This window comes from Leucoraja erinacea, chromosome 4 (genome assembly GCF_028641065.1).
Source record: "Leucoraja erinacea ecotype New England chromosome 4, Leri_hhj_1, whole genome shotgun sequence".
Taxonomy (NCBI): Eukaryota; Metazoa; Chordata; class Chondrichthyes; order Rajiformes; family Rajidae; genus Leucoraja; species Leucoraja erinaceus.
In genome coordinates, this window is record NC_073380.1 from 90,610,441 (window position 1) to 90,638,325 (window position 27,885).

At 46.3% G+C, this 27,885-nt stretch overlaps 1 protein-coding gene across 1 annotated transcript in view; it reads left to right on the forward strand.

Moving 5' to 3' along the window:
• Nucleotides 1-17,042: 17,042 nt before the first annotated feature.
• Nucleotides 17,043-27,885, forward strand: part of kcng2 (potassium voltage-gated channel, subfamily G, member 2) — a 71,562-nt gene continuing 60,719 nt past the window's right edge. The window contains exon 1 of the mRNA XM_055634766.1: nt 17,043-17,341. The gene's annotated coding sequence lies outside the window, so the exon portion shown is untranslated. The remainder of the gene's footprint in view (nt 17,342-27,885) is intronic.

Genomic DNA, 27,885 nt, shown 5'->3' on the forward strand with positions numbered 1-27,885 from the left:
ATTAGCTATGCTTCAAAGATGATTCACTATTTGTGATTAATTGCTTTAATGCATTTTCTTCCTATGACCTTGTATTTCCTTTGGTCTTTACAGAACTCTGTTGGCAATTGATTTCCCTCCACCTCAGGATAATATGCTTTCGACTCCCTTCTCCTAATCAACTCTCATCATCGTTCATAATTTCCACTGCACCCCGTGTAGTTTACCAAATGGATCGTTGCAATCAGTTTGATGGGGCGCCTCGGCACAGCCATAATGTGCCTGAAGTATTCATGGATAAATGATGGAACAATCTGCCAGTTTCAACAGGCCCCTTCCTTTCGCTCTTTCTCCCTTTACACCCCACTTCTCTTTCCCATTTATCTCTGCTGCCGTTCTTCTTTTTTCCTACCTTCCTACACCAATCCCCTCTCCTGCCCCTCCTGCCTCTCCCTCTTCATCTCTCCCCGTCTTCATCCCTTTCCTTCCCCTTCCCCTGCTTCTCCCTCCCTCCTCATTCCCTCTTCCTTTTCTAACCACACTCTCTCTTTCACCCCATCTCCCCTCCCCCTCCCCGACTTCCCCGTCTCTTCTCTCCTCATCCACTCCCCTTCAAATTGTCTTCCTTTTGGTCTCTCTTCATTCTCTCCATCCTTTTCCCCACCAACCTCAACCCTGCCTCCCCTTCTCAGCCCATCTCTCACTTTCTGACTTTTTTTCTGAGACTGTCATCTAATTATCTACTTCCACCCCACCTCTCTCTCACCACCTCTCTCCTTCTCACTTTCATTTCCCCAATTTCCTCTCTGCCTGCCTTTCGCTGTCTCTCCTATCCCTCTCCATGCCTCACACTCTCCTCTTGTTCCAGGCATACGCGGGGCACCGTCTCCCAACTCTTTCTCCATTAAATCAACGATTGCATTGAGGTTGCCTCTTGCACCTGTGAAGAACTCATTGATTTCACCATTAACTTCCACCCAGGCCTGAAATTCACCTGGACTATCTCTGACACCTCTCTCCCCTTTCTTGATCTCTTTGTCTACATCATGGGGAACAGACTATCAACTGACATCTACTGCAAACCTATTGACTCACACAGTTATCTACACCTGCTTCTTGCAAAGGCGCTTTCCCCTACTCTCAATTCCTCTGTCACCGTCGCATAGACTCCCAAGATGAGGCTTTCCTTTCTAGCACATCTGAGCTGTCCTCTTTCTTTACCAAACATGTTTGTCATAGATAGATCCCACGCCTGTGTTGCCTCTGTGTAAGATCATTAAGGTTTGGACACGCTAGATGCAGGAGACACATTCCCGATGTTGGGGGAATCCAGAACCTGGGGCCGCAGTTTTAGAATAAGGGGTAGGCCAATTAGAACTGAGACGAGGACAAAAATATTCACCCAGAGAGTTGTGAATTTGTAGAATTCTCTGCATCAGAAGGCCGATTCATTGGATGCATTCAAAAGAGAGTTAGATAGAGCTGTTAGGGCTGGCAGAATCAAGGGGTATGAGGAGAAGGCAGGAACGGGTACTGATTGTGGATGATCAGCCATGATCACATTGAATGGTGGTATAGTATAGGTAGATGGCAGGAGAATTCGAATGTGGAAGTGAGGGGTGGGATGATAGTTGATGAGGATTTGAGTGTGAAAATGGGATTAGTGTAGGTGCATGCTTGACGAACCACATAGAAATGAGGTAGTTGCGGCTGGGAATATTTCAACGTTTAAGAAACAGTTGGATAGGTACATGGATAGGACAGGTTTGGAGGGATATGGACCAAGCGCAGGTAGCTGGGACATGTTGGCCGGTGTGGTCAAGTTGGGCTGAAGGGCCTGTTTCCACACTGTATCACTCTATGACTCTATGACTCTACAGTAAATGATGGACTGAAATGCCAGATTCTGTAAAGCTCTATGACTAATTGGCAAGGCTATATAAGTGCAGCAAACTGACAGAGTTAATGACATAAGCAAATACGATAGTGGCATTTAAGAGGCTTTTTAGATGTGCCGTGGGGGTGGGGTAGCTCTGTTGGTGAGGGATGAAATTCAGTTCCTTACAATGGGTGACATTGAAACAGGAGATGTGGAGTCAGTATGGATAGAACTAAGGAATTGTAAGGGTAAAAATACCCTAATGGGATTTATCTACAGGTCCACAAAGAGTAGCCAGAATACAGGGTGCAAGTTGAATCAAGAGTTAAAATTGGCATGTTGTAAACGCAATGCTACGGTGGTTATGGGGAATTTCAACATGCAGGTAGACTGGCAAAATCAGATTGGTACTGGACCCCAAGAAAGGGAGTTTGTGGAATGCCTCCTTGATGGATTCTTAGAACAGCTTGTACTGGAGCCTACCTGGGCAATACTGGATTTAGTGTTGTGCAATAAAGTAAATTTGATAAAGGGAACTTGTGGTAAAGGAGCCATTAGGAGGAAATGACCATAACATGATATGTTTTAATCTGCAATGTGAGAGGGAGAAGGATGTAGATTGATGATAGAAACATAGAAACATAGAAATTAGGTGCAGGAGTAGGCCATTCGGCCCTTCGAGCCTGCACCGCCATTCAATATGACCATGGCTGATCATCCAACTCAGTATCCCGTACCTGCCTTCTCTCCATACCCCCTGATCCCCTTAGCCACAAGGGCCACATCAAACTCCCTCTTAAATATAGCCAATGAACTGGCCTCAACTATCCTCTGTGGCAGAGAGTTCCAGAGATTCACCACTCTCTGTGTGAAAAAAGTTCTTCTCATCTCGGTTTTAAAGGATTTCCCCCTTATCCTTAAGCTGTGACCCCTTGTCCTGGACTTCCCTAACATCGGGAACAATCTTCCTGCATAGCCTGTCCAACCCCTTAAGAATTTTGTAAGTTTCTATAAGATCCCCTCTCAATCTCCTAAATTCTAGAGAGTATAAAACAAGTCTATCCAGTCTTTCTTCATAAGACAGTCCTGACATCCCAGGAATCAGTCTGGTGAACCATCTCTGCACTCCCTCTATGGCAATAATGTCCTTCCCAGGTCTCGCTGCATCTCCCCCTTTCCCAATCGGCCACCATTTAGATAATAGTCTGCTTTCCCGTTTTTGCCACCAAAATGGATAACCGCACATTTATCCACATTATACTGCATCTGCCAAACATTTGCCCACTCACCCAGCCTATCCAAGTCACCTTGCAGTCTCCTAGCATCCTCCTCACAGCTAACACTGCCCCCCAGCTTAGTGTCATCCGCAAACTTGGAGATATTGCCTTCAATTCCCTTGTCCACATCATTAATATATATTGTAAATAGCTGGGGTCCCAGTACTGAGCCTTGCGGTACCCCACTAGTCACTGCCTGCCATTGTGAAAAGGACCCGTTTACTCCTACTCTTTGCTTCCTGTTTGCCAGCCAGTTCTCTATCCACATCAATACTGAACCCCCAATGCCGTGTGCTTTATGCCGTGTGCCATGATGCATGTGAACCAATCACACATAAGCCAGCATCACTAACTCCACCCCACTATAACACCTATACTAACATCCGTTCCCGGCACTGCCAGTCTGAGCAGCTGGGAATTACTGACGACCTGTTGTCCTCAATGCTGTTAAGTTTTGGTGCTGATTAAAGATGTGTTTAAATCAAACACAGTCTCTGGTGCCTGTTTACAAAGGGTAAATCGGAGGTGTCAGTATTACAGTTGAACAAAGGGGACTATGGAGCCATGAGGGAGGAGCTGGCCAAAGTTGACTGGGAAGATACCCAAACAAGAATCGCAGTGGAACAACAATGGCAGGTATTTCTGGGAATAATACAGAAGGTGCAGGATCGGTTCAGTCCAAAGAGGAAGAAAGATTCCAAGGAGTGTAAGGGGCGGCCGTGGCTGACAAGGGAAGTCAGGGTCAGTATAAAAATAAAGGAGAGGATGTATAACATAGCAAAGATGAGCAGGAAGCCAGAGGATTGAGCAACTTTTAAAGAGCAACAGAAGATAACTAAAAAGGCAATACGGGGAGAAAAGATGAGGTACGAAGGTTAGCTAGCCAAGAATATAAAGGAGGATAGTTAAAGCTTCTTTAGGTAGGTGAAGAGGAAAAAATTAGTTAAGACCAAAGTTAGGCCCTTGAAGACTGAAACGGGTGAATTTATTATGGGGGACAAGGACATGGCAAATGAGTTGATAGATAGATATAGATATGCCATTTATTGTCACTATACATGTACAGTGAAAATGAAAGCTGCTCGTACTCAGTGCATACATACAATTTAGCACAAAAAAAACAAGAAACAGTAAAAACAAAAAACAGAAGGGAGAAGGGGGGGGAATGGGGGCAGGAATAGGTGCACAATTTCTGCGGCGCTACATACATATATACATATATACAGATGGAAGTCCGTGTTGGGCAGTGAAGTCAGTGCACGTGTGAATTAGAATTAATAGTAGTTATAATTCTCGGAAAGCAACTATTCCTGAGTCTATTTGTCCTGGATTTGATGCACCTATAGCGCCTTCCAGAGGGCAGCAGGTCGAACAGTCCAAACGCAGGATGGGAGCTGTCTTTGATGATCTTCTTTGCCCTGCTAAGGCAGCGGGAGGTGTAGATGTCCATCAGGGAGTGGAGAGGGCAGCCAATGGTCCTCTGCGCTGTCCTGGTTACCCTCGGAAGCCTCTCCCTGTCTGCCATGGTGCAGCTGCCATACCATGCTGTAATGCAGTATGTCAGCAGGCTCTCGATGGACGAGCGGTAGAAGGTCAGCAGCAGGTTAGAGTCCAGGTTGTGCTTCCTGAGGACCCTCAGGAAGTGCAGCTGCTGCTGAGCCTTCTTGATGACCGCTGTCGTGTTGTCCGTCCAGGAATTATCAGCAGCGATATGGACACCGAGAAACCGGAAGGTGTTGACCCTCTCCACACACTCGCCGTTGATGTGTAGGGGGGCTAAGTCGGTGCTGTGCCTCCTGAAGTCGACAATGAGCTCTTTTGTTTTCCTGGTGTTCAGAGCCAGATTGTTTTCTGAGCACCAGGTTGTCAACTTCAGGACTTCCTCTCTGTAGGCTGCCTCGTCTCCCTTTGAAATAAGTCCGACCACAGTAGTGTCGTCAGCAAATTTGACGATGCGGTTGTTGTTGTGGGCCGGACTACAGTCGTAGGTGTAGAGACAATATAAGAGGGGGCTTAGCACACAGCCCTGTGGGGAACCGGTACTCAACCTGCGAGTGGAGGAGAGGTGGGGGCCGAGTCTCACAGTCTGGGGCCTGTTGGTGAGGAAATCCTTTATCCAGGCACATGTGAGAGTGGGGAGGCCGAGAGTGACCAGTTTACCAATGAGAATGTCCGGAATGATTGTATTAAAGGCTGAACTAAAATCCACAAAGAGCATCCGGACGTAGCTCTGCCCCTGCTCCAGATGGCTCAGCACAGAGTGGAGAGCTACGGTAATGGCGTCTTCTGTGGATTTGTTTTGGCGATAGGCGAATTGGTGGGGGTCGAAGTCTGGTGGTAGATAGTCCTTGATGTGCTGGAGGACCAACCTCTCGAAGCACTTCGTGATTACCGGAGTGAGGGCCACAGGACGGTAGTCATTAAGGCTGGTGATGGGAGACTTCTTCGGCACAGGGACGATTGTGGCTGATTTTAGGCAGGACGGAATAACTGCCTGGTCCAGGGAGAGGTTGAAAATTCTGGTGAAGATGGCAGTGAGCTGGTGGGCGCACGCTTTGAGCACCTTACCAGGGACTCCATCTGGGCCGGTAGCCTTCTTGGGGTTCACTGCCAGGAGCACCCGTCTGACATCGTGTTCCCTGACAGTGAGTGGAGTAGTACAGGAGCTAGGTGAGGGTGGGAACAGGGCTGTAGCAGGTGAGTGCTGCTGTTGTGATGTTTCAAAGCGGGGAGAAGAAGCAATTTAGCTTTTCTGCCAGCGGCGCACTCAGGTCTTCTGACTTTGTGGCACAGCCTCTGTAGTTGGTAATGTCTTGTATGCCCCGCCATACCTCCCGTGTATTATTGCTGGACAAGTGGGACTCTATGCTCCTCTTGAACAGGTACTTTGGATTCGTCTTCACTAAGGAGGACACAAACAATCTCCCTAATGTTCCCAGAGGATCTAGAGTGATGGAGGATCTGAAGGAAATTCACATTCGACAGGAAAAGATGTTGGGTAGAATGATGGGACTGTAGACTGATGAATCCCCAGGGCCTGGTGTCTGCATCCCAGGGTACTTAAGGAAGTGGCTCTAGAAATTGTAGAAGCATTGGTGATCATTTTCCAATGTTCTATAGATTCAGGATCAGTTCCTGTAGATTGGAGGGTAGCGAATGTTATCCCACTTTTTATGAAAGGCATAAAAATGTTATGAGAGAAAACAGGGAATTATAGACCAGTTAGCCTGACATCGGTGGTGGAGAAGAAGCTGGAGTCAATTATAAAAGATGAAATAGCGGCACATTTGGATAGTAGTAACAGGGTCGGTCCGAGTCAGCATGGATTTACAAAGGGGAAATCATGCTTGACTAATCTTCTGGAAATTTTTGAAGATGTAACTAGGAAAATGGACAAGGGAGAGCCAGTAGATGTACTGTACCTGGACGATAATAAAGCATTTGATAAGGCCCCACACATGAGATTAGGGCAAAATTAGAGCACATGGTATTGGGGGTAAGGTGCTGACATGGGTAGAAAATTGTTTGGCAGACAGGAAACAAAGAGTAGGAATTAACGGGTCCCTTTCAGAATGTCAGGCAGTGACTAGTGGGGTGCCGCAAGGCTCGGTGCTTGATGCTGGGACCGCAGCTATTTACAATATACATTAATGATTTAGATGAAGGGATTATAAGTAACATTAACAAATTTGCAGATGACATAAAGCTGGGTGGCAGCGTGAACTGGGAGGAGGATGCTCTGAGGATGGATTGGACTGGATTCAATTTATTGTCATTGCACTTTTCAGTGCAACAAAATGGTTTAGCCTGCAGTCATAACATAGAATAAATAACAAACAAACACTCAACACAGTTTAAGTCCCAAATTCATTGTCTCTTCCCTCCTTGCTCTCCCTCTGCACTGAGGCAATCCAAATGTTGTGACCCCACCGGGTGATGGTGTGCAAGTCCCGCGGCTGAATCCGTGCTCCGCAAACGGGCCAGTTCAAACTCCACGGCCGGGGCGGTTGAAGCTGCCGCCCTCCCTCCAGTCCAGCGGACACAGCTGTAGTTGCGGGAGCTCCGGAAAACAGGTCACCACCTGTGAGCTCCCGACGATGTTGTCCACTGGCCCGCGGCTGAGGCTCCAAAGTCGGGTCGCACCGCAACCACAGCCCCCGAAGTCGGCCAGCCTCGCGTTGGTAAGTCCTGTCTCTGCCTCCGCAGCCTCGAGGTCGGTCGCAGTTGGAGGCCGCCAGCTCCGCGATAGGCCTCAGCGCAGACGGACACGGAGACAGGGGATAGGACAGGAAGGGTCGCACCCCCCCCCCCCCCCCCCCCCCCCCCCCCCCCCCCCCCCCCCCCCCCCCCCCCCCCCATACCACCCCACCCCCACCACCCACACCCACCCCCCACACAACTAAGAAAAAAAAAATAGAAAAAGACAAACGGACTGCAGGCGAGCCACAGCTGCAAAGCAGCGCCGCCACTTCCGGTTGCAGGGTGACTTGGACAGGTTGGGTGAGTGGGTAGATGCATGGCAGATGCAGTGTATAAATGTGGGGTTATCCACTTTGGGGGCAAAAACTGGAAGGCAGATTATTATCCAAATGGAGTCAAATTGGGAAAAGGGGAAGCACAACGGTATCTGGTAGTCCTTGTTCATCAGTCAATGAAAGTAAGCATGCAGGTACAGCAGGCAGTGAAGAAAGCAAATTGCATGTTGGCCTTCATAACAAGTGGAGTTGAGTATAGGAGCAAAGAGGTCTTTCTGCAGTTGTACAGGGCCCTAGTGAGACCACACCTGGAGTATTGTGTGCAGTTTTGGTCTCCCAATTTGAGGAAGGACGTTCTTGCTATTGAGGGAGTGCAGCGTGGGTTCACCAGGTTAATTCCCGGGATGACGGGACTGTCATATGTTGACAGAATGGAGCAGCTGGGATTGGATACTCTGGAATTTAAAAGGATGAGAGGATATCATATTGAAACGTATAAGAATGTTAAGGGTTTGGACACGCCAGAGACAGGAAACATGTTCCCGATGTTGGGGGAGTCCAGAACCAGGGGTCACAGTTTAAGAATAAGGGGTAGGCCATTTAGAATGGAGATGAAGAAAATCTTTTTCACACAGACAGTTGTGAGTCTGTGGGATTCTCTGCCTCAGAGAGTGGTGGAGGCAGGTTATCTGTATGCTTTTAAGAGAGAGCTAGACAGAACTCTTAAAGATAGCGGAGTCAAGGGATATGGGGAGAAGGCAGGAACGGGGAACTGATTGTGGATGATCAGCCACGAGCACATCAAGGGGCTGAATGGCCTGCTCCTGCACCTATTGTCTATTGTCTATTATCTATAAACAGAGTTTGTGTCCCAAATGGAAGACCTTTTGTCATAACTTGGAACATTCGAAGCCAGCTTTAGGTTGTATTAAAGTGAAAAGGCAAGTGGAGAGAAGGAGAAACTAGTCAAGAAGTCAAGAGTATTTTATTGTCATATGTCCCAGATGGGACAATTAAATACTTACTTGCTGCAGCACAACAGAATACGTAAATATGTAAACATTGTATGTAATGGGGAAAAAAAGAAAAAGTTCAATAAATAACAAATATAATGCAAATAACAAATAATAATGTAGTCTTATACAATTCAGAGCTCACAGCTTATTTGGTGTTGTGTTTAATAGCCTGATGGCTGTGGGGAAGAAGCTGGTCCTGAACCTGGACGTTACAGTCTTCAGGCTCCTGTACCTTCTTCCTGGTGGCAATGGTGAGATAAGTGTGTGGCCAGGATGGTGTGGGTCCTTGTTGATTTTGGCTGCTTTTTTGAGGCAGTGACTGCAATAGATCCCTTCGACGGTGGGGAGGTCTGTGATGAACTGGGCAATGATCATAATTTTTTGTAGTCTTTTTCACTCCTGGACGTTCAAGTTGCTGAACCAGGCCACGATGCAACCAGTCAGAATGCTCTCTACCATGCACCTGTAGAAGTTTAGAGGAATCTTATTCGACATGCCGAATCTCTGTAATCTTCTCAGGAAGTAGAATCACTGATGTGCCTTCTTTACAGTTACATCAGTGTGCATGCCCAGGAATTTGAAGTTATTGACCCTCTCCACCATCGTCCCGTTGATATAAACAGGATTGTGGGTCCTCATCCTCCCCCTACCAAAGTCCACAATCAGTTCCTTGGTCTTACTGATGTTGAGAGCCAGGTTGTTGTCCTGGCACCATTTGGTCAGTCGGTCGATCTCACTTCTATACTCTGACTCGTCCCCATCTGTGATTCGTCCAACCACAGTGGTGTCGTCGGCGAACTTGATGATGGAGTTCGCACTATGACCGGCTACGCAGTCATGGGTGTAGAGGGAGTAAAGCAGGGGGCTGAGCACGCAGCCTTGATGTGCTCTCATACTAATTGTTACCGAGGATGAAGTGGTTCCTCCAATTTGACCAGACTGTGGTCTGTGGGTGAGGAAGTCGAGGATCCAATTGCAGAGGGATGCGCAGAGGCCCTGTTTCGTGAGCTTTGTAACCAGCTTGGAATGGATGATGGTATTAAACGCCGAGCTATAGTCTATAAACCACAGCCTGATGTGGGTGTTTTTATTGTCCACATGGTCCAGTGCGGAGTGGAGTACCAGTGAAATTGCATCCTCCTTGACCTGTTGTGGCGGTATGCGAACTGTAGTTGGTTGAGGTTCTTGTCGAGGTAGGAGCTGATGTGCACCATAAAGGGCCTGTCCCACCAGCAAGCGATAGCATGCGTCTAGTGCGACCAAACGCGGTCGCTTGAGGCGTCCAGGCGCTTTCTGAGGATTTACCCCCCTGAAGGATATGCTGACGTCGGCCTCTGTGACTGTAACACCGTCAGGGCGAATAGGGTCTCGGGAAGGCACATCAGTGTTCTCCCTATTGAACCGTGCGTTAGAACACATTGAGCTCGTCAGGGAGTGATGCTTCGCTGTCGTTTGAGCTACCTGCTGATACCACCTTTTAGGAAGTGATGGCATTCAAGCCCTGCCACAGTTGCTGAACATCTGCAGCATCCTCCAGCTTAGAGCAGAAGTCCCTTTCGGCCTTTTTGATGGCCTTACCAAGGTCGTATCTGGACTTCTTATAGACCTCTGCATCGCCAGACCTGAATGCCCGCGATCTTGCCTTCAGAAGAATGTGGATCTCATGGTTCATCCAAGGCTTCTGGTTAGGAAACACACGGAAGGTATTTGTTGGAACGCAGTCCTCCACACATTTCCTTATGAAGTCTGTGACGACTGTGGCGTATTTATTCAGGTCCGTTGCCGTGTCCCTGAACATTGCCCAATCTACAGACTCCAAACAGTCCTGGAGTTGTTCCTCTGCCTCCCCCGACCAGCTCGGTACTGTCCTCACCTCTGGGGGTGCGCTCTTCAGTTGCTGCCTGTATGCAGGAAGAAGCAGCACCGCTGAATGGTCGGGTTTTCCGAAGTGAGGGCGAGGGATAGAGCGATAGGCGTCTTTGATGGTCATGTAGCAGTGGTCAAGGGTGTTTGATCCTCTGGTGCTGTAGGAGACGTGTTGGTGGAAGTTAGGGAGCGATTTCTTCAGATTAGCTTGGTGAACTAAAGGGACGGTTTGTGGTAGAGTAGAATGCAGGAGAGATGTAAAGGAAATAAACTGTGATATCGCAAGGAGGGATCGTTGCTGGGATAGGCAAAAGAATGAAAGATGGATTAATGGAATAGGACGAGGAACAATCGAATCATTGTATGCGTTGAACTCAGTGTTCAGTCTAGAAGATTGGAATGAGCCCAGTCAACATTGAAGGTGCTGTTTGTGCAGCTTGCACTTAAGAACAGAGTGATGAGAATACAGGGCAATGGACATCCAACATGACAGGCAAGCAGACAAGCTCTGGGCCACATTCCTGTCCCTCCTTTAATAGGAACGTGTGGGTTAACTTTTTAACTCAAAGGGCCATAGGTGTATGGAACCATCTGCTGGAGGAGGCAGTTGAGGCAGGGACTATCACAATGTTTAAGAAACATTAATTTAGACAGGCACATGATCAGGATAGGTTTAGAGGGATATGGGCCACACACAGGCAGATGGGACAAGTGAAGATGGGTCATGTTGATCGGCGTAGGCAGGTTGGGCACGCTGTGTGACTCTGACTCGTGAACGGGGATCGTGTAAATCACGTATATTTGATACAATGACGTCAAACAAGGTGCGCAGTAACGGACTCTGCAAATTAAATGGATTTAATTTAAACAATTGGACAGCAAAGCCGCCGCTTCCCCGTGTTGTCTAAGGTATTGCAACAAATCCAGGGAGAGTTTCTGCAAACATGTGCATTGTGAATCTATCCCGGGCAAGGGAGCTGAGACAGGCAACTGAGCTGACCGTGCGCGGCCCTAAAGGGGCTGTCCCACTGTGGCAACCTAATCTGCCAGTTTAGAAGAGTCTGCCCTCGACTCAAACTCGCAGCATGGTCGACACGTTGTCCTAGGAGGTCCTATGAGGTCACTGGAACTCTCCTTCATGCTCGAGGGAAGTTCCCGCATACTCGTGGCCTCAGCTAGGTCGCAGAAATATTTTCAGCATGTTGAAAATTTTTCCGTGAGGATAAATTAGTGTGACATGGTTCTTTTTAACTCGTAGTGCAGTGGAGTGGGGTCGCTATGCAGTTACAGGCAGTCGAGGGCAGCCGTAGGCAATCTCCTTCGCTGACCGGGCATTTTAATTCGCTCATTGGAGTTTTAGGATAAGGAAAACCGACCATTAGATAAAATGACCGCTAAACTTTATTATAAGTTGTCTGGCATCTTAAAAGTATTTCCACTCCTTCTCCCCCCTTCTCCCCCCTGCTCTCCCCTTCTCTCCCCAGTCTCCCCTCTTCTCCCCCCTTCTCCCCCCTTCCCATTCTCTCCCCCCCCTCTCTCCCCCTTCTCTCCCCTTCTCTCCCCTTCTCTCCCCCTTCTCTCCCCCTTCTCTCTCCCCCTTCTCTCCCCCCTTCTCTCTTCTCCCCCTTCTCTCTCCCCTTCTCTCTCCCCTTCTCTCCCCTTCTCTCCCCTCCCCCTCCGCGCTCTCGTATTTTACCTTCCTCTTCATCGTGAGTGTGAATTTCAGACAGCGCTCCCCCCTCGCTTTCCCTGGCCCGGGTCTTTGCAATGTGTGTATGTGTGTGCGGTCCGTCGATCCAGTTTGCGGTTTCAATGCTGATGGTCGATCCAGCTCAAGGTTTTCCAGGTGAGTGCCCTCGAGCTTGAAGGTCAAAGACACTCTTCTGAGCTCGCAGATTAGGTCGCCGCAGTGGGACAGCTGGCTGCATGTTCCTCCATTGTGTCCAGAAACGTGGCCGACAGGCAGGACTTCAGGTCAGACTGAAGCGCAGGGGACTTCGGCCCCCTCTCCCTACCATTCTCCTCTGGCCAATGTACAGTCCCTTGAAAATAAAGTGGACTTAAGGGCAAGGCTGTGTTATCAAAGAGAGATGAGGGAATGCTCTGTGTTCTGTTTCACAGAGACATTGGTCACCCCCAGCTCCCCAGACTCAGCGGTCCAGCCTGAAGGTTTCTCCATCCACCGTATGGACCGTACGCTGGCATCTGGGAAAGGAAAAGGAGGGGGCGTCTGCCTCATGGTCAACCCTGCGTGGTGCTCAGACATGGTAGTCCTGTCCAACTCCTGCTCTCCACACCTCGAACATCTGGCGGTGATGTGGCGTCCCTTCTACTTCCCAAGGGAATTCACCTCCGTCATCCTGACCGCGGTCTACATCCCACCCCAGGCAGACGTCCGTCTGGCACTGGAGGAGCTGCACGCCGTGGCCAACAAACACCAGACGTCTTACCCCGAGGCATTCACCACCATTGCTGGGGACTTCAATAAGGCAAACCTCAAGAAATCACTCCCCAACTTCCACCAACATGTCTCCTGCTGCACCAGAGGACCTAACACCCTCGACCACTGCTACACCACCATCAAGAATGCCTATCGTTCTATCCCTCACCCTCACTTCGGTAAATCTGATCATACCGCGGTGCTGCTTCTTCCTGCCTACAGGAAGCAATTAAAGAGCGCACCCCCAGAGGTCAAGACAGTACAGAGCTGGTTGGGGGGGGGGGGGGGGGGGGGCAGAGGAACAACTACAGGACTGGTGGAGTCTGTAGACTGGTAAATGTTCAAGGACTCAGCAACGGACTTGAACGAATACGTCACAGTCGTTACAAACTTCATTATGAAATGTGAGGAGGACTGCATCCCCATCAAAACCTTCCGAGTGTTTCCCAATCAGAAACCTTGGATGAACTTTGAGATCCGCACTCTTCTGAAGACCAGACACCGGGCATTCATGTCTGATGATACAGTGAGTGATGATACAAGAAGTCCAGATACAACCTTAGTAAGGCCATGGAAAAGGCCAAAAGGGACATCTGCTCCAAACTGGAGGATGAGACAGATGTTCGGCAGCTGTGACAGGGCCTGAATGTAATCACCTCCAACAAGGCGAAACCAGGAGGCAGCTCGAATGTCGGCGAAACATCACTCCCTGACGAGCTCAATGTGTTTTACGCAAGCTTTGATAGGGAGAATACTGATGTGCCTTCCCGAGCCCCCATTCGCTGTGATGGTATTTCAGTCTCAGTCACAGAGGCCGATGTCAGGAAATCCTTCAGAGGGGTGTACCCTCGAAAAGCACCTGGACTTGATGGTATACCAGTCATGTTCTAAAAACCTGTGCGGACATTTTCAACCTTTCACTACTGAGGTCTGAGGTCCCCACTTGCTTCAAAAGGGCATCAATTATACCAGTGCCCAAGAAGAGTAAGGTGACGTGCCTCAATGACTATTGACCAGTGGCACTAAAGCCTGTGGTGATGAAGTGCTTCGAGAGGTTGATCATGGCGCAAATCAATTCCTACCTCGACAAAAACCTGGACCCACTGCAGTTCGCTTACCGCCACAACAGATTAATGGTGGATGCAATCTCGCTGGCCCTCCACTCTGCTCTGGACCACTTGGACAACAAAAACTCATATGTCAGGCTGTTATTTAATAATTATACCTCGGCATTTAATACTATCATCCCCTCCAAGTTGGTTACCAAACTCGCAGAACTGAGTCTCTGCGCATCCCTCTGCAATTGGATCCTCGACTTCCTCATTCACAGACCACAGTCTGTTCATATTGGTGGAAATGTGTCAGACTCGATAACAATCAGCATGGGAGCACCTCAAGGCTGCGTGCTCAGCCCCCTGCTGTACTCACTCTATACTCATGACTGCGTAGCCGGTCATAGTGCGAACTCCATCATCAAGTTCGCTGACGACACCACTGTTATGGGACGTATCACTGATGGGGATGAGTCAGAGTATAGAAGAGAGATCGAGCAACTGTCCATATGGTGCCAGCACAATAACCTGCCCCTCAACACCAGCAAAACCAAGGAACTGATTGTGGACTTTGGAAGGAGTAGGATGGGGACCCACAGTCCCGTTTAAATAAACGGGTCGATGGTTGAAAGGGTCAAGAGCTTCAAATTTCTGGGCGTGCACATCTCTGAAGATCTTTCCTGGTCCGAGAACACTGATGCAGTTATAGAATAGAATAGAATAGTTTCTTTATTGTCATTGTAACATGAACCATGTACAACGAAATTTTAAAATGTCAGCCAGTCAGTGCACCATTCAAACATTTCTAAAAGCTAACGATACATACAAGGTAAAATATTTAAAAAGATAAACAACTAAAATATATATCATGAAAATAGCATGCATAAACATCCAACCCAACCTACATCCTTCTGTCGATTTCACAGTGTACCACAGTTCCAATCCAATCCAATCCAACTTTATTTGTTAAGCACTTTAAAACAACCAATGTTGAACAAAGTGCTGTACAGTGGAATAAACAAGACATAATAAACAGACAACATAACAGAACATAACATAACAGCTCACATAAAGTGCAAAAATACAACAATAAATTAAAAGACATAAAACATGAGTAAAAATAATAACCACGCAATAAAGCAATCAAAAAAGTTATTATCAAGAAAGCACATCAGCACCTCTACTTCCTGAGATGATTACGGAGAGTTGGTTTGTCAAGGAGGACTCTCTCTAACTTCTACAGGTGTACAGTCGAGAGCATACTGACCGGTTGCATCATCGCTTGGTTTGGCAACTTGAGCGCCCTGGAGAGGAGGAGTCTACAAAAAGTAGTAAAACACTGCCCAGTCCATCATCGGCTCTGACCTTCCTTCCATCAAGGGGATTTATCGCAGCCGCTGCCTCAAAAAGACTGGCAGTATCATCAAAGACCCACACCATCCTGGCCACACACTCATCTCCCTGCTACCTTCAGGTAGAAGGTACAGGAGCCTGAAGACTGCAACAACCAGATTCAGGAATAGCTACTTCCCCACAGCCATCAGGCTATTAAACCTGGCTCGGACAAAACTCTGAACGTTAATAACCCATTATCTGTTATTTGCACTTTATCAGTTTATTTATTCATGTGTTTTGTAGTCAATGCTTACTATGTTCTGGTGTGAAGCAAAGCAAGAATTTCATTGTCCTATCAGGGACATGACAATAAACTCACTTGAACTTGAACTTGAACTTGATGTTTAGAGTACTGGCGGAACAACCTCGCTCCCCTCTAAACTGACAGATAGAAAACCTCTCAAACTGTGGGTTGCGAAGCGATGGATTTGCCATGGGATTCACACCCATTCTGAGCTGCGGTGACTAGACCTACTTTCACTGGAGCGCTCCGTTCCAAACTCATCCAGACTACACTCAAAGCTACTCGCAAACACTGCCGGTGTGCGTACCCTCGTAGGCAGTAGAGTTAACATGGGCGAGAGTCGGTCCCTGCTATTTATTGATTTCTCTCTAAGAAATCTTTGGCGGTTATCTAAAAACCTACGCGTTCAATTTATCCACTACTTATTTGCAAATGTGTGGCCAAGATTTGTACATGGAGCCAGGACGGTTTAAAATATGGTCTGAAGAGGGTCTCGACTCGAAACATCATCTATTCCTTTTCTGCAGAGATGCTGCCTGACGAGCTGAGTTACTCCAGCTTTTTATGTCTATCTTGTGGGGTTTGTTTTTACTGGAAATTGTAAGCAGAACCACTGCGCTTAATACCAGGGACAGCGAGCCTGTGGAAGACGGAGCTCCCGCTCCCAGGGAGAAATCATTTATTTGTGGGATTTGCACAGACCGCTTTTCTTCGGGGAATTGCAAAGTGCCATAAATGGAGTTTGCAATCAATGAAGCCACTTCCTTCGGCACTTTGTGTTTTGCATAATGAAGACACGAGTCTAAATGCCGACGGTTTAAACGCACTGTCCGCGAAGAGACGAGTTCTTTCATCCGGGGTGGAGGTTACGGAACTCATTGAAACCTCTTTAAGAGGTAGGTACCCAGTGAAAGTGGTTTGACTTGGGCAGGGCGAGGACGGGAGTGGAATATCGGGTCGGGGACCGATAGCGGGATAGATGCAGTGTAGCGGGATAGCGGGATAGATGCAGCACTATATGACTGAGTAGATGTGGCACTCGTTACCACACGGCTGCTGGAGCACACAGGCACGGATTTATTTATTCAGTGTGTGTGTGGAAGTGAAAGAAACGGACAAGAATGGGTTGGTGGGAGTCCGTGAGGTGGGAGGAAGGTTAGGCGACCTTTGAGCAGATGGGCCGAACGGCCTGCTCCCCCCTTTCTGTAAAACGCATTAAGTAAACGGACTCTGCCCCTCACTCGGGCAGTGGGATCTGGATTGGGGGATAGGTGGAGACAGCAGGTTGAGGATGGTGGATGGTGGATAGGCTGGCAGGGCCGAATGGCCTCATCCAGCTGTCATGCTTTACGTTCTTGTTCAGCTGGTGAGTGGGGAAAGCGCGGCCGCTGTGCTGAACGGGAGCGGACATCACATCAGCCTTCAATGAGCCCGATGCAACAGGTGAGATGTTGGGATGGATGTCTGAGCATCGTGCTGGTGGGAAGGGCAAGTGAACACAACTTCACTTTACCCAGAGCAGAGGCACTGCAAGCATAGGGGGTGTGTACCACGCTGTAACAGGCTAAAGAAAATATAACGTCGGGATTGAAATTAATCCACAATATATCATCCTTCAGCAGGCGAAAGAAGAGCGAGTGCTTCAACAGACGCGGGACTGCGAGCACTTGGAATCAACATCGCTGTGGAGAAATGACATGAAGAATCGTATACCCAAAGTAAGTCGCCCTTAACGATCATCTTAATAACAGTTATTTCTTGAGAACCAGTTTATTTGGGTTGATTGCGCGATTTACCTGGTTTTATTTCTAATCTGAGTATTATTCAATAGAAGTTATTTCAAACCGGTTCCAAATAGTTATCCGAAACCCGGCCTGTGTGTTTATATCCTGCATTCGAGGGGATGATGAACTCTGGATCTAAACGTACAGTTATCTACATGAGTCGGTCTCCACTACCTCAAAAGGTGTCGGACTCGGCGATCTGTGCTCACCGAAGCTCTGGGTTACAGAGACAAACCACTTGGACCGTGTCAATTAAAAGATTGGTAATGTGCCGGACTTTATTTTTTAATGTGGCGTGTTCTAGGTGTGAGGTTATGCATGGACTTCCCCAGCAGATCAGAGCAGGCGGCGGTTCGTAAAAGCAAGCAGAATTCAATCATGTTGATCAGCAAATGTGGCGTTTTGTTTCACTGACCGCACATGGCATGCAGTCACACCCATGTATTCTGTACAAGATCCCTTCATATGTTTGTGCACTGGGATACATATATGGCGTTTGTTGTATTCCATTTGTATAATGGCCTCCTACGATAGGATTCTACATAGTGTATGATTTTGTTTTGGTTGGGATTCAGAATTTTGCTTTTAGGATGAGTTTTGAGATTAGGGTTCCCCATATGATCTCTGCATTGAGATTTTGGCTGTTTTTCTTTTTCTTTGCGTGTTTTGGATTCCATAAAGGAGTTTTGATTCTACTTTTATATCGGGGTTCTTCACTTTATCTTTCATTTGTGAGTCGGGAGCTCCGTTCCGGTGCCCAGTTACTGTACCATTCTGTAGAAGGTTTATCCAGGTAATCTGTTGCAACATTTTTACAAAATCAGATTCCCAATTACTTGGGATCTATAGCCTTCAGTTAAAGGCATGTAAATTCAATTGAGCTGGCCAAGAATATAAAGGTTAGCAAAAGCTTCTTTAGGTATGTTAAGAGAAAAAGATTAGTAACGACAAATGTGGGCCCCTTGAAGGCAGACACAGGTTAAATGATTATGGGGACAAGGAAAGGGCAGAAGAGTTGAACAGGTACTTTGGTTCTGTCTTCACTAAGGAAGACACAAACAATCTCCCAGGTGTACTGGAGGACAGAGGATCTAGGGAGAGAGAGAGTAACTGAAAGAAATGTGCATTCTGTGAGAAATAGTATTGGGTAGACTGATGGGACTGAGGCTGATAAATCCCCAGGGCCTGATGGTCTGCATCCCAGGGTATTTAAGGATGTGGCTCTAGAAATCGTGGACGCATTGGTGATCATTTTCCAATGTTCTTTAGATTCAGGATCAGTTCCTGTGGATTGGAGGGTAGCTAATGTTATCCCACTTTTCAAAAAAGGAGCGAGAGGGAAAATTGGGAATTTCAGACCAGTTAGCCTGACTTCGATGGTGGGAAAGATGCTGGAGTCAATTATTAAAGAAGTAATAATGGCGCATTTGGATAGCAGTAGAAGGATTGGTACATCAGCATGGATTTATGAAAGGGAAATCCTGCTTGACTAATCATCTGGAATTTTTTGAAGATGTGACAAGTAAAATGGATGAAGGGGTGCCAGTGGATGTAGTGTATCTGGATTTTCAGAAAGCCTATGACAAGGTCCCGCACAGGAGATTGGTGGGCAAAATTAGAGGTCATGAAATTGGGGGTAGGATATTGACATGGATAGAGAATTGGTTGGCAGACAGGAAGCAAAGAGTAGGAATAAACAGGTCCCCGTCAGAATGGCAGGCAGTGGCAAGTGGAGTGCCGCAAGGCTCGGTGCTGGGGCCACAACTATTTACAATATATATGAATGATTTAGATGATGGAATTAAAAGTAACACTGGCAAATTTGCATATGACACAAAAGCTGGGTGGCAGTGTGAACTGCGAAGAGGATGCTAGGAGGTTGCAGGATGACTTGGACTGGCTGAGTGAATGGGCAAATGCATGGCAGATGCAGTATAATGTAGATAAATGTGAGGTTATCCACTTTGGCAACAAGCACAAGGAGGCAGATAATTATCTCAATGGTGTCAGATTAGGAAAAAGGGAAGTGCAATGAGACCTGGCTGTCCTTATACATCAGTCACTGAAAGTAAGCATGCAGGTACAGCATTGAAGAAAGCTAATGGGATGTTGGCCTTCATAACAAGAGGATTTGAGTATAGGAGTAAAGAGGTCCTTATGCAATTGTACAGGGCCCTGATGAGACCACATCTAGAGTATTGTGTGCAGTTTTGGTCTCCTAATTTGAGGCAGTAAGGACAATCCTTGGCTGATTGTCATATGAGGAGTAGGTTCAAAAACGCGGCTTGTATTCAATTCCCGGATGACATGGGATCTTCATGGAAGGTGACTGGCTTTTCCCATAGAGAGGGAAGATTCAAACAAGGGGATTGGAAAGGGACTGGGCTTGGAAACTACTCACTGGAATTTAGAAGGTGGTGGACAGGGTTTTTATCTTTATCGAAGCTTATGGATGGGAAGGGAATGAATTATGGTCAGAGCTCAGGCATATGGGACTAGGGGAGATTATGTGTTCGGCACGGACTAGAAGGGTCGAGATGGCAAGCTAGATGCAGGAATATGGTTATAATATGGTCCCGAAACGTAGAGAATGTAAAAGGGGGAATCCAGCAGGAAAAAAAATGGTCCAATGTTGGGGCCACAGGGGCCACAGTCTAAGAATAAAGGGGAGGCCATTTAAAACTGAGATGAGAAAAAAAGTTTTCACCCGGAGAGTTGTGAGTTTGTGGAATTCTCTGCCAATTCACTGGATGAATTTAAAAGAGAGTTCGATAGAGCTCTTGGGATTAGCGGAATCAAGGGGTATAGGGAGATGGCAGGCACGGGGTACTGATTGTGGATGATCAGCCGTGATCACAATGAATGGTAGTGCTGGCTCGAAGGGCCAAATGGCCTCCTCCTGCATCTATGTTCTATGTTTCTGTATTTTAATAGGTGTCTTATAAATCTTTGTAAAAAATACCAGCTTGCCTATTGTACAATAAAACTAGTAGGGTTACTGGTGTAATTGGGGAGATCACGGGGAGATCATGTGGAATGCAATATATCTTGCATCTCCACAACGTTGCAAGCTTGTGCTCAAATGTTCACTGGTGTGTAAATATAAGTTTTCCTTTCCACCGGCATGCGGTTTCGTACTGCCTTGTCTCAGACAGTTTTCACTGATACATTAATAGATTACAGTTGATCCACCCTGGAAATATTTGCTTTGTTTTTGTGTGGTGGGAGTAAATTAATTGTGCAGAAAACAGTTTAATCAGAAGTTGACAGTATTAGACATTTTGTGACAACTCTGGGTTAATAAGTGCAGGAATTTAGATTAAGTAACCACTTTAAGTAAGGACCACAACCTTCCTCATCACAGAAACATTTACAGAACTTCACATTCCCAATCTCCAATTCCACTTTAAGCTGCTACTATGATAAAACTCGAAAGGACTAATTATTGCTAGCAGAACCTGGGACGCACTCTTCCTCTTTACCCCGTAGAGGGTAGAAATAATCATTGAGCAAACAGTTAGAACTGAGGAATCATGCAACACAGAGTCATAGAGTCATACAGTACAAAACAGGCCCTTTGGCCCAACTTTCCCACACTGTCCAACATGTCCCAACTACACTAATCCCACTTGCCTGTATTTAGCCCATATCCCTCAAAACCTGGCCTATCCATGTACCTGTTTAATTGCTTCTTAAACATTGCAACAGTCCCTGCCTCAACTACTTCCTGGAAAGAGTGCATAAAATAATTGAGAATGTTGCTTGGACTTGAGGGACTGACTTATAGGAAACAGTTGTGCAGGGTAGGACTTTATCCCTTGGAGAGTAGGAGTTTGAGGGGTTATTTTATGGAGCTGTGTGAATCATGTGTGGCATAGATAGGGTGAAATCATGCAGACTTTTTGCCATGGTTGGGGAATCAAGAACCAGAGGGCATAGAATTAAAAAGCGAGTAGGAACCCAAAGTCAACTTATCCATACAGAGGGTGGTGTGTAAATGGAACAAGCTGCCAGAGGACATGTTTAAGGTAAGTACAATAACAACATTTAGAAATATAGAAACATAGAAATTAGGTGCAGGAGTAGGCCATTCGGCCCTTCGAGCCTGCACTGCCATTCAATATGATCATGGCTGATCATCCAACTCAGTATCCCGTACCTGCCTTCTCTCCATACCCCTCTGATCCCCTTAGCCACAAGGGCAACATCTAACTCCCTCTTAAATATAGCCAATGAACTGGCCTCAACTACCCTCTGTGGCAGAGAGTTCCAGAGATTCAACACTCTCTGTGTGAAAAAAGTTCTTCTCATTTCGGTTTTAAAGGATTTCCCCCTTATCCTTAAGCTGTGACCCCTTGTCCTGAACTTCCCCAACATCGGGAACAATCTTCCTGCATCTAGCCTGTCCAACCCCTTAAGAATTTTGTAAGTTTCTATAAGATCCCCTCTCAATCTCCTAAATTCTAGAGAGTATAAACCAAGTCTATCCAGTCTTTCTTCATAAGACAGTCCTGACATCACAGGAATCAGTCTGGTGAACCTTCTCTGCACTCCCTCTATGGCAATAATGTCCTTCCTCAGATTTGGAGACCAAAACTGTACACAATACTCCAGGTGTGGTCTCACCAAGACCCTGTACAACTGCAGTAGAACCTCCCTGCTCCTATACTCAAATCCTTTTGCTATGAAAGCTAACATACCATTCGCTTTCTTCGCTGCCTGCTGCACCTGCATGCCTACTTTTACTTACATCAGTCTGAAGAAGGGTTTCGGCCCGAAACGTCGCCTATTTCCTTTGCTCCATAGATGCTGCTGCACCTGCTGAGTTTCTCCAGCAATTTTGTGTACCTCCTGCCTACTTTCAATGACTGGTGTACCATGGCACCCAGGTCTCGCTGCATCTCCCCTTTTCCTAATCGGCCACCATTTAGATAATAGTCTGTTTTCCTGTTTTTGCCACCAAAATGGATAACCTCACATTTATCTACATTATACTGCATCTGCCAAACATTTGCCCACTCACCCAGCCTATCCAAGTCACCTTGCAGCCTCCTAGCATCCTCCTCACAGCTAACACTGCCCCCCAGCTTAGTGTCATCCGCAAACCTGGAGATATTGCCTTCAATTCCCTCATCCAGATCATTAATATATATTGTAAATAGCTGGGGTCTCAGCACTGAGCCTTGCGGTACCCCACTAGTCACTGCCTGCCATTGTGAAAAGGACCCGTTTACTCCTACTCTTTGCTTCCTGTTTGCCAGCCAGTTCTCTATCCACATCAATACTGAACCCCCAATACCGTGTGCTTTAAGTTTGTATACTAATCTCTTATGTGGGACCTTGTTGAAAGCCTTCTGGAAGTCCAGATACACCACATCCACTGGTTCTCCCCTATCCACGCTACTAGTTACATCCTCGAAAAATTCTATAAGATTCATCAGACATGATTTACCTTTCGTAAATCTATGCTGACTTTGTCCAATGATTTCACCACTTTCCAAATGTGCTGCTATCCCATCTTTTATAACTGACTCTAGCAGTTTCCCCACTACCGATGTTAGACTAACTGGTCTGTAATTCCACGTTTTCTCTCTCCCTCCCTTCTTAAAAAGTGGGGTTACGTTTGCTACCCGCCAATCCTCTGGAACTACTCCAGAATCTAAAGAGTTTTGAAAGATTATTACTAATGCATCCACTATTTCTGGAGCTACTTCCTTATGTACTCTGGGATGCAGCCTATCTGGCCCTGGGGATTTATTGGCCTTTAATACATTCAATTTACCCAACACCACTTCCCGACTAACCTGGATTTCACTCAATTCCTCCAACTCCTTTGACCCGCGGTCCCCTGCTATTTCCGGCAGATTATTTATGTCTACCTTAGTGAAGACGGAACCAAAGTAGTTATTCAATTGGTCCGCCATAACCTTGTTCCCCATGATCAACTCACCTGTTTCTGACTGCAAGGGACCTACATTTGTTTTAACTAATCTGTTTCTTTTCACATATCTATAAAAACTTTTGCAGTCAGTTTTTATGTTCCCTGCCAGTTTTCTTTCATAATCTATTTTTCCTTTCCTAATTAAACCCTTTGTCCTCCTCTGCTGGTCTCTGAATTTCTCCCAGTCCTCTGGTATGCTGCTTTTTCTGGCTAATTTGTACTCATCATCCTTCGCTTTGATACTATCCCTGATTTCCCTTGTCATCCACGGATGTACTACCTTCCCTGATTTATTCTTTTGCCAAACTGGGATGAACAATTTTTGTAGTTCATCCATGCAGTCTTTAAATGTCTTCCATTGCATATCCACCGTCAACCCTTTTAGAATTAATTGCCAGTCAATCTTGGCCAAATCACGTTAAAAGATGTTTGATCAGGTACTTAGATAGGAAAGGTATAGCAGGATATGGTATAACGTGGTCAAATGGATTTACCTTTGATGGGAAGTGCTGGAGCAATTCAGCTGGTCAGGCAGCATTTCTGGAGAAAAAGGATGGGTGACATTTCGGGTCAGTGAAAGTAGGGGGCGGTGGGTGGTCAAGATCGGACTGGGTTCTCTGATGCTGCAAGGCAGCGACTCTATTGCTGCGCTACTGTGCCGCCCTTACGTCAAGGTCAACTTGATAAGTGAGCAAAAGATTGGCAGATGGATTTCAACTCACATGTGTGTGGTGATGTATTTTGGGACGTTAAATTGGGCAGAACCTACACAACAAATGATAGTGCCCTGGGGAATGTTATAGAACAGAGACCTAGGGTACCTTGTTCTCTGAAAGTGGCAACACAGGTTAACAAACTGTTGAAGTTGAGTTAGTTTAAAATTATTGTAACATTGAATACAGTGAAAAACTTTATATTGTGTGCTAACCAGTCAAATTATACCATCCACGAGTTTAGTTAAGCCATGCATGAGTAATAGAGTGGATGATAGTAGACTCTCTTCTGGGACCAGCACATATAACCATATAACCATATAACAATTACAGCACGGAAACAGGCCATCTCAACCCTTCTAGTCCGTGCCGAACACGTATTCTCCCCTAGTCCCATATACCTGCCCTCAGACCATAACCCTCCATTCCTTTCCCGTCCATATAACTATCCAATTTATTTTTAAATGATAAAAGAACCTGCCTCCACCACCTTCACTGGAAGCTCATTCCACACAGCCACCACTCTCTGAGTAAAGAAGTTCCCCCTCATGTTACCCCTAAACTTCTGTCCCTAAATTCTCAAGTCATGTCCCCTTGTTTGAATCTTCCCTACTCTCAGTGGGAAAAGCTTATCCACATCAACTCTGTCTATCCCTCTCATCATTTTAAAGACCTCTATCAAGTCCCCCCTTAACCTTCTGCGCTCCAAAGAATAAAGCCCCATGCTTTGATTCCACCTGAAGTTATAAGGGGAATTGAGTACAAGAGTTGGGGCTTCATGTTACAGCTGTTCATGACATTATTAAGACCACAAGTGAAGAATTATGTACAGTTCTGGTTTTCACATTATACAATGGATGTGATTAAGGTATAAAAGGTGCAAAAAGGATTGACAAGCATTTAGCCAGGACTAGAAGGATTGAGTTATAAGGAGAGAAGGAGGATGAGGAGTGACCTTTATGGAGTTATATCCAATCACAAGCGGCACACTGTAGGTAAGGCGGATGGGCACAGTCTTTTTCTCAGTGCAGGGAGTTCTGAAACTAAAGGGTATAGATAAAGGTGCGAGGAGAAAACTTTAAAGGGGACCTGAGAAGCACATTTTGCACATTGTTTGGTGGATTTATGGGATGAGCTACCAGAAGAAGTGGTAGAGGCAGGTACAAGTACGTTTAAGAGACACCTGGAAAGTTCACAGATTGGAAAGGTTGGGACAAAGAGCCTCTTTCCGTGCTGTATAAGTCCGTGACTCTATCAGGTTGTACATTCCTTGTCCTAACAAAGATAACGAAGCTCAGTCTGAAGAAGGGCTTTGACCCAAAACGTCACCCATTCCATCTCTCCAAACGTCTCCCACTGTTACTCCAGCATTTTGTGTCTATCTTCGGTGTATTTCAGCATCTGCAGTTCCTTCCCACACAAAGATATATTCTGTCTGAATATGTCTAACTCTCTCTCCAATTATTTAGCCAACAATTTTATGCCTCTAAACATTCTTCACCAACTCCTTGCCAGAGAGGTGTGACTCATTCCAGTTGCTCTATGAAAACCCTTTATAATGTGAATTTTGTTTGTAAGCATTGCCTGACCTTCTCTACTCAATGTGGAATAATCTAATTTCTTTAGTATCCAAACACAATTTAAAAGCATAATTATCGGGACGGAAATATCAATTACTAGGGGGCAAGGTGAGAGAGATAGAGTTTGAAAGAGGTGTGTGGGGCAAGTTTTTATTTACATAATGTGAATGTCTGGAACCTGCTGCCGGTGATGTTAATAGGGGCAGATATATAGTGGCTTTAAGAGTATTTTGGATAGGCACATGGATATGCAGGGAATGGCGGGATATAGATTATGTGCAGGAAGATAAGAGTTGGTTTTGGCATCATGTTTGGCACAGACATTGTGGGTTGAAGGGCCTATTCCTCAACTGTACTGTCCCATGTTCTATATTCTTAAACTACTCTGAATCTGGTCAAGAATTTGATATCCTCTGCACACTGTATTCAGAATTAGAAAGACTGAGTTTGTACAGATTTATAGCACTGTCCCACGGTACGAGTTCATTCCAAGAGCTCTCCAGAGTTAAAAATAAAAATCAAACTCGTGGTAAGCATGGAGAATGAACGTAGCAGGTACATTGGAGCTCGGGGACGTCTCTTAGCGCTAACGGTAGGTACTCGGGAAGACTAGCTAATGGCAGGTAAGCACGGAAGATCTTGACTCATGACGATTTTTCAACATGATGAAAAATGTCCACGAGTGCCCCGAGTACCGACAAGTGGCCATTACCGTAAATCTCCGAGTTCGAATCAGGACAAACGGGAGAACTCTTGGAATGAACTCTTACCGTGGGACAGGGGTTTAAAGTTCTCTGGTCCAGCATCCCATGGTCTGGCATTTTTGAATCTGTAGTAGAGATTTGTACTAATTAACATGTCCTAGCTAAGATCTGTAGCTAATTAACCTCCTAGTGCAACTTTCGCAATCTCGGACAAACAGTGTTTCCAATTTACGGGAGCTTGGATTACAGACACTTCTCAGAACCCTCCAGCTTCCATTTCCCATGACTGTCCCATGGTTCTTAATGAAAAAGGGTCTCGACCAAAAACGTCACCCATTCCTTCTTTCCAGAGATGCTGCCTGTCCCATTGAGTTACTCCAGCTTTTTGTGTCTATCTTCCTTATAAAGACCAATTCTCTTGCTCACTAGAAGATGATCGTGGACAGTTTCTGTGCTGCGGCACCAGTCAAGTTCCAAGGATGCCGGACGAGGGAATTTCTATCTGTGTTGATGGTCCTTTAGCCACTGAGTTGGATTCACGGTGAGGCTTATATCCAGGCATGAGGCAAACATATAATAGCTAATCATACTTCCATACTTCCTTATGGCATTGAAGGCCTTTTTGGACGATGAGACCATGTTGGCTCACAGAGCAATCTGTTCCCCACTCATTTTCCCTGAAACCTACTCTCCCCACTTTTCTCATTAACTACCTCAGATTCCACCGTCGTAGGGACATTGTTACAGTGGCCAATTAACCTGTCATTGCACGTGTCTTTGGGTTGAGGGAGGAAACTAGATCATCGGGATCATTGCACAAGATCACAGTCAAATTATAGGGCAAAAGTCCATACAGACAGCACCCAAGGTTAGGGTGGAATCTGGATCACTGGAGCAATGAGACAGTGGCTCCACCTGCTGTATCACTGGCGGCACAATGGCACAACAGGTAGAGCTACCGCCTCAGAGCTCCAGAGACCCAGGTTCAATCCTGACCTCGGGTGTTGTCTGTGCGAAGTTTACACGTTCTCCTAGTAACTGCGTGGGTTTCCTCCAGGTGCTCCTGTTTCCTCCCACATCCCAAAGACATGCAGGTTTGTAACTTAATCGGCCTCTGCAAATTGTTGCTTGTGTGCAAGGAGTGAATAAGGAAGTGGGATAACAGAACCAGTGTGAATGGGTGATTGATGGCTGGCATAGACTTGGTGGGTTGAAGGGCCTGTTTCCATGCTGTATCACCCTAAACTCTAAACACTTGGCTGCATACTTAGAGAAGTGTCTGCTTAGTTAGCAGAGGAAAGAAAGTGCCTGCAACCTTTTGCATTGGATTTGGACCAGGATCTCAAGAAATGAAGGACTGTTGCACAGGAATTATATGCTTTAATTTAATGTGTACATCGGACCAATCCCTTCTGATGAATTTTGTGTATACTGCCTTACAATGTCCAGAGAGTCTAGAACTGGATAACACAGCCTCAGAATAAAAGGGTGTACCTTCAGAATGGAGATGAGGTGTAATTTCTTCAGCCAGAGGGTGGTG